This window comes from Pinus tabuliformis, chromosome 2_2, assembly GCF_031772625.1.
Source record: "Pinus tabuliformis cultivar Carrire ecotype Pingquan chromosome 2_2, CPIR1, whole genome shotgun sequence".
Lineage (NCBI taxonomy): Eukaryota > Viridiplantae > Streptophyta > Pinopsida > Pinales > Pinaceae > Pinus > Pinus tabuliformis.
This window is the reverse complement of record NC_142300.1, coordinates 953,195,464-953,209,453: the sequence shown is the minus strand read 5'-3', so window position 1 is coordinate 953,209,453 and position 13,990 is coordinate 953,195,464.

The window sequence follows — 13,990 nt, the reverse complement described above, 5'->3', positions numbered from 1 at the left end:
CAAGTTCTGTGCCAATTTGGAGAAATGCGCTTTTGGCATGACCCAGGTTTAGTATCTGGGATACATTATTAATGAATAGGGGGTGCATGTGGATCCAACCAAGATCCAATTCATTTGGGATTGGCCATCTCCAACCACTCTGACAGATCTCTGCAGCTTTCTAGGTCTTTCCAACTTCTACCGCAGGTTCGTGCTGGGTTTTTCTCATATCACTTGGCCCTTGAGTCAAGTCACCAAGGGAGGAGCGAAAGAAAAATTCTTTTGGTTTGAATCTCAACAGAAGGCATTCATAGAGTTGAAAGATCACCTCTGCTCGGCACTAGTGCTCACATTACCAGACTTGAAACAACCATTTGAGGTCGAGACAGATGCCTCTGACTATGCTATTGGGGAATTCCTTACTCAACAGGAGCATCGAGTGGCATATCACAGAGAGACACTTTCAGACACAGTCTGGAAGTATCCCACTTATGACAAAGAGATGTATTCAATTGTGCAGGCCTGCCGACAATGGAAGCATTACATTTTAGGGAAGGAGACGATCATCCACACAGATCATTGACCCCTGCAGTTCATACAAACCCAAGGGAAATTGCAGAATGATCACCATTAGAAGTGGTCCACATACCTACAATAGTTCCATTTGAATATCAAGTATAAGAAGGGCAGCACCAATAATGTTGCAGATTGCCTCAGTTGACCACCAATCATGGCATTAACTGTCGTGTTCAACTCTTGTGTGCACGAGACTTCTAATTGGCCACTTCTCTACAAAAGCGATCTAGAATTCGGCCACACATACTAGACACTCTTGGAGGGTCAGCATGTTCCAAATTTTCACCTCCAGGATTCCCTATTATGCCACCTGGGTCACCTTTGCGTTCCATCAAGTGAGCGTGTCAAGATGATTTGGGAAGCACACTACAGTCGGGATGCTGGGCATTTTACGGTCAAGAAAATGGTGGCAACACTACAAAATTATTTCTATTGGCTGAATCTTCGACAGGATGTTGGGATGTACATTAGATCATGCACTGTATGCGCCATTCCCAAACCGACCATCAAGAAGCAAGGCCTATATACCCCGCTACCTACCTCGATCGACCTTGGGAATCCATCTCCATGGATTACATGTTAGGCCTTCCTTCCACTAAGCATGGAAATGACCGTGTTTTTGTGGTCGTCGACAGGTTCTCAAAGATGGCCATTATGGCGGCCTGCAAGAAGAATATCATAGCAAAAGCCACTGCTAAACTCTTCTTTGAACGAGTGTGGGTACACTTTGGGACCCCATAATCTATCATCTCAGATCGGGACAGCAGGTTCCTTAGTACATTTTGGTCCAGTGTCTGATCGATGCTAGACACCAAACTCACTAAGTCCACAACCTTTCATCCTCAAACTGATGGGCAGACAGAGATTGTCAACAGGATGATCGTACACATTTTTCACATGTACAACTCAAAGCATCCTCACACATGGGATGAGAGCCTCCCCTATGTTCAACATAGCTACAACCAGGCTCTCCATAGCTCAATTGGCCACATCCCTTTTTAAGTGGGTTTGGGATTCCAGCCACTATGTCCCATTGATGTGGCCATGCAATTTGCAGCTACTCACGCAGATTCGGCTCATGTCCAGTCCAAAACAGATAAGGAAAATAGCTTCATTGAGCACATCCAACATATTCACCAATAGGTCCATGAAATTGTTAGTTTGACAACGGTTTTTTTTTGGGTAAATGTAGTTAAACGGTTTATGTAACGGGTAGTTTAGTTATGTATGTAACAGTAGCTATTCACATGAATATATTGAATGCCATGTAGTGTAAAACTCATTGTTCAATAAAACAGTCCGATCCAATTTCAGTTGAGCATTCGATATCTTGCTATTCTCTGTTTCTTTTTTCCATCTGTACAATAAGTGGTATCAGGGCTCGAGAGCCGAGCGATTGGGCATAAGCGTGAAGATTTTTGCTGAGGAGAAAACGCTGAAAGTGAGCGTAGGCGTGAAGGTTTTTTGCTAAGGAAAAAACGCTGAAAGTGAGCGTAGGCGTGAAGGTTTTTTGCTGAGGAGAAAACGCTAAAAGCGTGAAGACCTTTGTTGAGCGTAGGCGTGAAGATTCGCTGTGTGTAAAACGCCAGAAAAAGAAAAGACCTGCGCTGTTGCTATCTGATGCGTGCTCCTGCTGAGAAGATTTGCTGTGTGTAAAACGTCGGAAAAAGAAAAGACCTGCGCTGTTGCTATCTGATGCTTGCTCCTGTGTAGCCGTGAGGACGTGTATCAGCGTGAGGACTGTGGTTGTATCGTGCTGCGTGTATTAGCATTGCTGTGTAGAGTGAGGCAATTGCTGTGTAGCGTGAGGTTTTTTTTTTAAAAGACCCTGTAGACGTGCTGTCCCTGCGTGAAGAGCCAACAGAGCCAGCCAGCCAGCAGAGCCAGCCAGCGGAGCCAGCCAGTAGAGCCGGCCAACAAAAGCGTATCAGAGGAAATTGAGATCCGGGTAAATTTTTACGCAAGAAAATATTTGTTGAAAGGCAATTTTTTTTTGTTTACCCAGAATATTTTGGGTTTGAAAAGGAAGTTGTTCAAAAACTGATAAAGAGCAGAGTTTCATTAGGAAGAACAAGTTTTATTTTTCCCAGCTTGTTTCAGATTTTTTTTTTTTTTTAAAGAATGTGTGAGTGAAATAGGAGGAACAGAACAGTTTTTTTAAGAAAAGGAAACTTTAAGGGTTTTGGAGAAATAAGGAGACAATTTTTTTTATTGAAGAAAAGAAAAAAAAAATTTAAGGGTTTTTTTTTTTGGAAAACCTAAAAGAAAAGAACCCTAGAAAGACTGAAATCCTAGGAAGGAGGAAAAATGGCCAAGATGTCGAATGCAAGAATCGAGGTGGAGAAATTCACCGGAAAGAGCAATTTTGCTCTTTGGAAACTGAAGGTTAAGGATCTGCTTGTGCAACAAGGGTTGCACAAGGCATTGGATGGGGTTACTAAGAAACCTACAACCATGACTACTTCAGACTGGGAGGACTTGGATGCCCGAGCTCTCAGTACCATCCGGTTATGTCTAGCGGATGAAGTTCTCTTCAACATCGTTGAAGAAACTACAGCGTCAGGATTGTGGGAAGAACTTGAAAACCTTTATATGACAAAATCATTAACCAACAGAATTTATCTAAAACGACAGTTATACAGTCTTCGAATGAAATAAGGTTCAAGCGTTGCAGAACATCTGAATGTTTTTAATACACTAATTTGTCAATTAACAGATATGGAAGTCAAAATACAGGAAGAAGATAAAGCCATAACCTTGCTGTGTTCTCTGCCTGAATCATGGGATCACTTCGTAACCTCAATCAGCTTCAGCTCTGCTGATTCTTTGAAGTTTGAATCAGTCGTGGGAGCTCTTTTGTCTGAAGAAGTACGAAGGAAATCCAGCACTGATACAACTGCATCAGAAGCCATGGTCGCTAGAGGACGCTCAAAGGAAAGAGGAGACAAACCAAGGGGGTCTTCCAGGTCGAAATCGAAGGGCAAGAAGTGTAAGACAAAATTTTGGAACTACGGTAAAGTTGGACACTTGAAGAAGGACTGTTGGAAACGGAAGGAATCTGAAAACCTGAAGAACGAAGCGAATCAGGCTGATTCAGGTATTGTAGACGAAGTTTTATCTGCTGAAGAGTTGTGTATGATAGATGAAACTTCACCTGAATGTAATGTTTCTCAGAGTTTTGATAGCTGGCTGTTAGACTCTGGTGCTTCGCATCATATGTTCCCACATAGAAATTGGTTTACTTCGTATGAAAATGTAAACGGTAGTTCTGTGTTTATGGGTAACAATATGTCATGTCAGACTGTTGGGATGGGAGATATCAGGATTAAGATGTATGATAACACAGTTAGAACATTAACTAGTGTTAGACATGTACCTGATTTGAAGAAAAATTTAATCTCTTTGGGAGTGTTGGATTCAGATGGTTATAAGTTTACAGGTCAGGATGGCGTCTTGAAAGTCTTCAAAGGTGCCCTTGTGGTTATGAAGGTAGAGAAGGTCGGGAATCTTTACAGGTTAAAAGGAAGCACTCAGGTCGGTGAAGCAGCGGTTGCGTCAGAAAAGGAAGAAGCAGGTACTCGTCTGTGGCATCAGCGTTTGGGTCATATGAGCGAGAAAGGTCTTCACATACTGATGAAACGTAAATCTCTTCCCGGTCTGAAATCCTTGAATTTAGATTTCTGTAAACATTGTGTGTATGGGAAACAGTGTAAACAGAGATTTAAAGTTGGCAATCATAATAGTAAAGATGTTTTAGACTACATTCATTCTGATCTGTGGGGGCCTTCCCCTGTTATGTCATATGGAGGTGCATTGTATTTTTTAACGTTCATTGATGATTACTCTCGTAGAGTTTGGGTCTATATGCTAAAAAGGAAAGCTGATGTATTCAATGTCTTTAAACAATTTAAAGTAATGGTAGAGAAAAGAACAGGCAAATCTATTAAATGTATAAGAACTGACAATGGTGGTGAGTTCACTTCTGTTGAGTTTGAACAATACTGTAAGGATGAGGGCATTGTTAGACACAAAACTGCTGTTTATACTCCTCAGCAAAATGGTGTTGCTGAGCGTATGAATCGAACTCTTATGGAAAGAGCCAGAAGCATGATCAGCAATGCTAACTTGCAAAAGGAGTTGTGGGCAGAAGCAGTATCTACTGCTTGTTATTTAGTTAACAGATCACCTTCAATAGCGATTGATTGTAAAATTCCTGAAGAAGTTTGGACAGGTCAGTCTTGTGACTATTCTCATTTGAGGATATTTGGCTGTGATGCTTATTCTCTTATTCCGAAACATCAGCGTTCAAAATTAGATCCAAAGTCGAAATGTTATGTCTTTGTTGGGTATGACTATGCAGTGAAAGGATATAGGTTGTGGGATCCTACATTGCGGAAGATAGTCATTAGTAGAGATGTAACATTTGATGAATCCTCTTTGTTAAAATCAAATGTTGAAAGAGTTGAACAGGAACAGGTATCGCCGTGTCAACGAGTTCAGTTGGAGGCTAGATCTTTCGGTGACAGTCGAAAGGAAGGAGAGACTTATGGAGACAAAGGTGTTGAAGACACAAAGGAAGTCGTTGAAGCTTCTGAACCAGTGCAAGTTTCTGAACCAGTTTAGCAACCAGTCACTCTGAGAAGGTCAACAAGGGAAAGGAAAACTCCCAAAAGGTATGAAGATTCTGCTTCATCTTTTGCTTTGGTTACTGAAGATGGGGAACCGTCTTGTTATCAGGAAGCGATAGATGATACAGATAGCGAGAAATGGAAAAAGGCTATGGAAGAAGAAATTGACTCCTTAGCCAAGAACAATACCTGGGATCTTGTAGAGCTTCCTGAAGGGAGAAGTGTTGTTGGATGTAAATGGGTCTTCAAGCTGAAACGGAAAGTTGATGGTAGTATCGAAAGATATAAGGCGAGACTAGTAGCAAAAGGGTATTCTCAGGTTGAAGGTATAGACTTTCATGAGATTTTTGCTCCAGTTGTAAAACTTGTTTCTATATGTACTGTGTTGGCACTAACTGCGTTGCTTAATCTTGAGTTAGAACAGTTAGATGTTAAAACAACTTTTCTACATGGTGATTTAAACGAAGAGATATATATGGAACAACCAGAAGGTTTTGTACGAGGTCGCAGCAGAAGATTAGTTTGCAAGCTCAGGAAATCATTGTATGGTCTGAGGCAGTCTCCCAGACAATGGTACAAGAAGTTTGATTCCTTCATGGTGAGCCAGAACTTTATAAGAAGTGAGTATGATCATTGTGTGTACTTCAAAATTTTCAATGGCATATTCATTATCTTAGCTTTGTATGTTGACGATATGCTTATTGCAAGCAAAAGCATGGAAGAGATCAACAGGTTAAAGGCTCAACTCTCTAGGGCGTTTAATATGAAGGATCTTGGAGCAGCAAAACATATCTTGGGCATGGAGATACACAGAGACAGGAAAAATGGTAAGCTTTGGTTATCACAGCAGAAGTATGTGGAGAAGGTACTTGAAAAATTCTCTATGAATAATGTGAAACCTGTTAATGTTCCTCTAGCTTCCCATTTTAAGCTTTCTTTGGTTTTGAGTCCTAGAGCTGATGAAGAAAAGCAGTATATGTCTCATGTACCATATGCAAATGTGGTAGGAAACTTAATGTATGCGATGGTATCTACAAGACCTGACATTTCACATGCAGTTGGAGTTGTCCGTAGGTTCATGGCAAATCCAGGTAAAGAACATTGGCTAGCAGTGAAATGGGTGCTTCGATATCTAAGAGGCACAAGAGATCATTGCATCGTCTTTAATGGTAGTGAAGGATCAGTCTACGGATATGTAGATGCTGACTATGCAGGTGATTTGGACAAAAGAAGATCTACTACAGGTTACGTCTTTACTCTTGCAGGTGGAGCAATTAGTTGGATGTCAAAGCTTCAAGACACGGTTGCATTGTCCACTATCGAAGCTGAATATATAGCTGCTTCAGATGCCAGTAAAGAAGCAATCTGGTTAAAGGGTTTGCTCGATGAAATTGGAAGAACGCAGGAGAAAGTGAGTGTACTTTGTGACAGTCAAAGTGCTGTTCACTTGGCCACAAACCCTGCCTATCACAGCAGAACCAAGCAAATTGATGTGAGATATCATTTTCTGAGACATGTGATCGATGGTGGCAAAGTAGCTCTTAAAAAGGTCCATACACGAGAAAATTGTGCAGACATATTCACAAAGCCAGTTACAGTAGAGAAGTTGCGGTGGTGTTTAGCTTCTCTTGGCTTGCAGGAGAGATGATGAATGGGAAAATTGTTGTCAAGGTGGAGTTTGTTAGTTTGACAATGGTTTTTTTTGGGTAAATGTAGTTAAACGGTTTATGTAACGGGTAGTTTAGTTATGTATGTAACGGTAGCTATTCACATGAATATATTGAATGCCATGTAGTGTAAAACTCATTGTTCAATAAAACAGTCCGATCCAATTTCAGTTGAGCATTCGATATCTTGCTATTCTCTGTTTCTTTTTTCCATCTGTACAATAGAAATTCTGGAGAAATCAAATTGCAAGTACAAGCAATGACATGATCAATAGTGGGTGCCACATAAGTTTCAGGTAGGCGACGAAGTCGGGTTGCATTTGCAAAAGGAACGCCTTACCAGAGCCTATCAGAAACTCAGACCACTCCGATATGGTCTTTACACCATTACCAAGGCTATGGGAGATAATGCATTTGAGCTCAACATTCCCCCATTCCTTGGCCTACACCCAGTGTTCAATGTGGACTACCTTCAGCCATATTTTCCACCATTACTAGACACATCTAACATTGTAGAACAACTCACATCCACAGAGTTAAATCCAGATTGCATGGAACAAGTTGCAACTGATCGGATCATGGACACAAAAATCAAGAATTCTTGCCAGCAAAATATCCAACTTTATCGAGTTGTCAAAGCAGGCCAACTCCTTCACCAGGGGAAGAGGCTCACAAGTGACCAAGTTCAACAGAAGTTTCCTCATCTCATGGAGGAACTCAACGCAATGGGGACCATTTCTTCCTAAGGGGGGAGGAATGATCTAGGTGGATATTGGTGGCCACATGCCAATTCCACTTGGACCCCCACCATTGTTTCTTTCATCTTTTCATTTTCCTTAATTGTAGCACAGTTTACTATTTTTAGCATTTTTTCGAGCTGTGAACTTCTGGAGTCGTTTTGAGGCCCTAAATGACATTTCCTGGGAAACCTGTGAGCAACATGGGTCCATGGACCATGTTTCTCTTCCAAAACTTGTATTTCTTGGAAAGATATTTCTAACGAGATATTGTGCGTGTCAAATGGAGATCGTATGCCAAAGTTACGACCCCGGGAAGTTGATGTACCAATTTACCCAAACAGGGCCCATAGTTTGGCGTTTCATCTTCTAGCATTAGGTTTTTGGATGTTTAGGGTTTTCCACTGTTTCTCAACAATAGATAGGCCTTCGAGCCTCATTGTAACACAGTTCAGAGGCATGTAGCTGCCACATCTCTTCTCAAAGATAAGCTACCATCGCCCTAGTTGGTTTATTTCCATTTCTGTTTGCAAGCATATTTCATTATTTTACATTAGTGAAATGAAGTATTATTTTCACTGCATATTTGTGTATATGTTTATCTCTGTATTTTTTTGCGTCCCTATTTAAATCTAGATCAGAAACAGAATATAACTCTCCAATTGCATCATCGCCTTTCAAAAAATGCTTGAGTATTTCCAGATGATTTTCGAACCAGTCTCTTCTCAGGTCCATGAAATCCTTTATTTGTCTCCATTACACAAACCTCTTTTTCGTAATAAAATTATAAATCCCACATCTACATTCCTCGTACTCGACATACCAGTTATTTATAGTGGAATACTTTATCATTGCTGCCTCGGTGCAATAGAGATCCACTACTGTGGCATGGAGATCATTGGTGTCATAAAATGGTGCAGTGAATCCTTCAATATATGCCACTCCTCCTCTCATCTACAACAATAAATCCTCTCATCTACAACAATAAAAGTCCTCTCAAACTACCTGGACTCCATCTCATTCATCCTAAAATAAGTGGATATTTCCATGGGAGACAAAGTGTGTTTAGGGATTTAATAGAAGGAACTATCACTAAAAAAAATACAATGCAACATAACAGTTATTAGTAGGCGGAACAACCCTACCAAGTTACTTCCTAACTAGATCAAGATACCCCTGAATTACCTCTTATAACAAACAAAATATAACCTCGACTGCCTATAGAGTATACCTATGCATGGTAGCAATCAAAACCCTATAAAAAAAACATCTACAACAACGTTGGTCAATATCTTCTTCTAGTCAAGGGCATGCGTAGGTTTCAAAAAGTATCAGGCAGGTTAGGGTCCACCTCGTCTAGGCTCCTCTTCTTCTTCTACTCTCTCTGTTTATGTTTAGAATAATAGCAAAGGTATTGGAAACTAATGGGTGGGTAAAAGTTATTAGAACATCTGGGTTCTTCCATTTGTAATCATTGTCTGTAAGCATTCAGTCTAAATTTCAAAAGCCATTTGTGTTCCTCTTTTTATTTGAAATCAATCTAAGCTTTGGAGAGTTGTAAGGTTTAATGGATCTAAGTATATTCTACTTAAAATATAGTAACATGGTTTAAAACTGTAGGCATTGAGATCAAAATCTAAGGATGAAACAAAATATATTTTATGTTCATGATTACAAGAAATTTTAATTTCATGTAACAGAGGTTGAGGAAGGTCTAGTATTTACATCCTACTAGAAAATTTGTTTGCATCACTCGAGGCCTTTGAATTTGGGCATGGCAGAGTCCATTACAGAAATAATCAACCACTAAAAAAAAAGGTGAAAAGAAAAAAAAAATCATGCATTCTGACGCTAGAAAAATTAGGGAGGAGCGAACTGATCTCTACAACAAGGACATGCAAAATACTTACTTGTCCATTGTCTTTTGATGAATTGTTTGCTGCAATCAAGATTTACATTATTGTAATCATTAAACCCTTTGTAAAATAAGGACATGCAAAATTCTTACTTGTGCATTGCCTTTAGATGAATTTTTGGCCGCAATCAACATCTACATTATCATAATCATGAAACCCTCAACTTTAGATGAAATTTATGCTTCGATCATATAAACCCTCAAAATTGTATACCCATAAGAACAAAAATCATCTTTAGTAAAAAAGAAATAACTCTCCACGCCCAATGACCTTTCCCTTCTTCCATCTAATCGTTGATGCTCTCCTAAGGTGTTTCCCATGCAAACTCCATCTAGGGTTTGAATCCCATAAAATCCATAGATCACGTTGATGGTCTTCCTTCTTCTGGCATTTCCATGCAGATATCAATAGGGGAGCGAAAAATGTGGTGCTACAATGTGATGTTGTAATCTGTGAATATTTTGTTTGAACACAACGCTAAATTGGAACTGAAAAAGAAAGAAAATATTTATAATGGAAAAAATAAAATAAATATTTATAATATAAAATAAAATATATAAATTTCAATTGGGTTGATGGATTTATTTTTAATAAGAATTTGTTATTTTTTTGTAAGACACTAAATTAAAAAGAAGGAGAAGAAGTTAAAAATGATATCAGGATGAGTGTAAACATTTAAATATGGCCTCATTTAATAATAAAAAGTTAAATTAATAAAAATAATAAAATTCAATATGTTATATCTTGATTTTTTTATTAACTTGTGAATAGGCTCTGTTACAATACCATGGCTTATCAATACTACAAGTCCAAAAACATAACTTATTTCACAACCACAATATTTTATAACAATATGACAAGATTCTCAACCATGGATATTCACCCCATATTACGATAGATATTGTTAACTTGTAAAAAATAGCATTTGTTACAATACAATGGGTCAATACCACATGCCCAAAAAACATAAATTATTTCACAATCAAATTATTTTATAACAATATTAACTTGTAAATCGGCTTTGTTACAATACCATGGGTCAATACTATGGCTTATTAATACAACATGCCAAAAAACCATAACTTATTTCATATTAAAAATACTTTTTTTTTTAATTTAATTTTACAACATTTTTTTAATTTAATCTAAAAGGGAAAATGTTACAATTTGAGATATATCTAAACCCTCTATCCTGACGACTAGTAAAATTATTTCCATATAAATTAAATTAAATTTTTAATAAAATTAAGCTAAGATGGATCTATGCCGGTTCTATATATATATATATATATATATATATATATATATATATATTAGCTTAGGATCCAAGGGATGAGAGCAAGCAATTTGACTAATTATAATAGATTAAATATAATGCATGATTTTTTTAAGTTTTTCATTATTTTATTTTCTTTGACGCGATTGATCCAAAATATAGGTTTAATATTTTACAACCAATTGATTTTTTTAATTTAGATAATTTCTTAAACACAATACAATGTGATCAAATTTAAGAGAGAGGGAGAGGGGGGGAGAGAGAGAGTGACGGGGGAGAGAGAGGGGGGGGAGAGAGAGAACAAAGACAAAGAAATAGAGATGGAGAGATAGAGGAGTGAGAAGGGGGATATGGAGAGAGAGTGAGGGAGATAGGAGAGGAGGGAAGAGAAAAGTGGATAGAGATAGGGAGAGAAGGGGAAGGGAGAGAGATAGAGACATAGAGATGGAGAAGGATAGGGAGGGGGGAGATAATGATAGAGCTGGACAAAAGAGAGAGAGAGAGAGAGAGAGAGAGAGAGAGAGAGAGTGATTTGGGGGGAGAGATAGAGGGAGGGGGAAGATAAGGTATAGAGAGGAAGGGAGATAGAGATGTGGAGAAAGAGATGGAATTAGAGGGGGAATGAGAGGGAGGGAAAAAGAAAAACATAGAGGGAGAAAGGTGGAAAGAGAGATTGGGTGACAAGTGACTCATGGAGAGGGAGTGAGGGAGAGAGGAGATGAGGAGGAAATAGAGAGACAAATATAGATAGAGAGGGAGAGAATGGAAAGAGAGAGACAGAGAGAGAAGGGGAAGTGAGGGAGAGAGAGTGTGTGTATGTTTGGGGGATGAGATAGAGAGACAGAATAACAAAGAGACACAGATATATGTGTGTGTGTTGAGAATTGATATTTCCTTTCTAAGAGTTCCTAAGTGAAATGCTTTTATTCTAAATCTAATCTAACAACATGCAACTGTATTCTAATAACCAGAAATATATAATTCTAAACTAAACAGGGACATAATCTTTGCGTTATGTGATCTAAAATGATTTCAAATAACAATTGGTAATAAAGATCATTCAACTGTTATGAGTAAAGAATTCAATAAAGATAAAACCATTTCGTATAAAAAGTTAGACGAAACAGTTGTGAAAAACATATCGCATAATAAGCTACTCATATATTAAGCATAAATAAATAGCTCTCTCCGTACAGAAGTGCCAAATGATAACTCAAGAATTCACACATTCATACATAAATAACTGAGCATGAATATCACTTTAACACATAGGCAAAAATAGTTAAGAGATAAAAGTACCATTTATAACTAGTTCTACTCATGAGCTTCAAGCAATAATGATTTATCTCTTCTTAATCCAACATCCACTAAGAGTACAAAAGTGCAACATTGGTAGTAGACATTAAACGCAGATATTAATAAATATTGTTCCATTCATTCATCAAAACCTCCTTGGAGGGTGCAAAAGTGCATGTTCTGAGGACAAGTTTTTGACAAATTTCAAGATCCTTCTCTAAATTCATGAGAAGGGTTTAAATACTACTAAGTAAATCTAAAAATAATTTATTACAAAAATTTAGGATGCGGTTTAAATGACCATCCTCATTTCAGGCTAAAATAAAGCAAAATTAACACTAAAACTGAATCTAAAACTAAAACTAACAACTAACTGTTTGTGTATATGTTCCTTGAAATCGCAAGCGTTCAACATTTTCTTGAGAAGAGTTGGCTGGCTGACTTCCGACTTTAGCTATCCTACGAAAATGGAATCGGCAAGAGCTGGTGCCATCTTCTCGACAGAAATGATGATACATTTGAGAGTCATGCACTACTGTGTGGTTCTACCCAGTACGTCCAGTAAGAATCCAAATTCAACTTAGTTAATCTTTTGATTGATTCTACCTTTTCTTGAGCCTTCTATCTCCAGCCTGTCTGCAGATGCTATAATTATCTACATATCACTTTGAGGATATCTCTGATAAATACCACTGGTTTTAGAGTTTAAGTTTTGATTTTTTTTGCCTTTAGCGTTTTTTCTTACAAATTTCTGGGCTTACAGGAGACTGAGCAATTAGAGGCTTTCCTCTTCAAAGTGTTTTTCCCAGCGATACACGATCAAGTGCTAATCGTGCATCGGAAACTGCCTCCATTTCTTGATCTAGGCTTCCCTGGTGTGATTTTCGCCTCTCGCGTGCTTTTTGTTAGAGGATATGAAGCTTAAATTTTGTGGAAATAACGATTCCCTGAGTTCTTGACCCTGAGTCTTAAATTTTCTGTTTGTAATGTCAGTGCTATCTAGTACCCATTTAACCATGTCTATGTATGGAAGAATTTTGGGCCTCACCACTATCTAGTGCAAGAACGAGCAAGCTAGTTTTGTAATAGACGCCTCAGAAGACCCATGTGAGCCTGCAGTAGCTGTAACCTCCATCATTTTGGGATTTTCTTCATCAAGTAGACTATGCATGCCTTCCTAAGTAGTAATAGCGGCATCTTTGTTACAGGCAGTGTCTGTATATAAGGGCGTCATTTCTTTGTCTTCAAAACTCAGAGCTTTACCCTTCTTTCCCATAATATCCTGAACACTGCTATGTATAGTTCTCTACTCTTCGTTCTTGCAGTTTAAAAATGAGGCAAGAATAATGATAAGAAAAAGGTGACGGGAAAGCTGTAAATGCCAAAAACATATAAAAATATACCACCTTACGTGAAATGGCTTTTCGATCAGATCAAAACCATATTTCATTAACGATTTCCAACTAACTCATTGATTAACATTAACGCGCATAATTGGGTCTCGGTTTATGGAAAAAGATTCTTCGAACAACGAGTCCTAAAGATTTGCGATAAGGTGATTTGCGATTTTCTTCGCAATATCACATATCGTAGTATCACAGATCACAATATCACGAAATAGCAATATCATTGGTTTGTGGCGTATGAAAATCATCCATTAATTTGTTTATGTGAAATGCAGTTTGCGATATGCGCCATCGCATATCGGCGGTTTGAGGCATTTCAGCGTAAGTGATGTTTGAGGCATGCGATGCAATGAATGTTTTTAGTGCGTAGTTTCGCATTGCAATTTCGCAACTTAGAATTCCGTTTGTAAAGAGGTATCCATTACCCTTTTTGTGATGCCATATTTCTTAAGGAATGATTTTATTCTAACTTATCATAAAAATTAAGTCTTTTTAGATTTTTCGAGGGT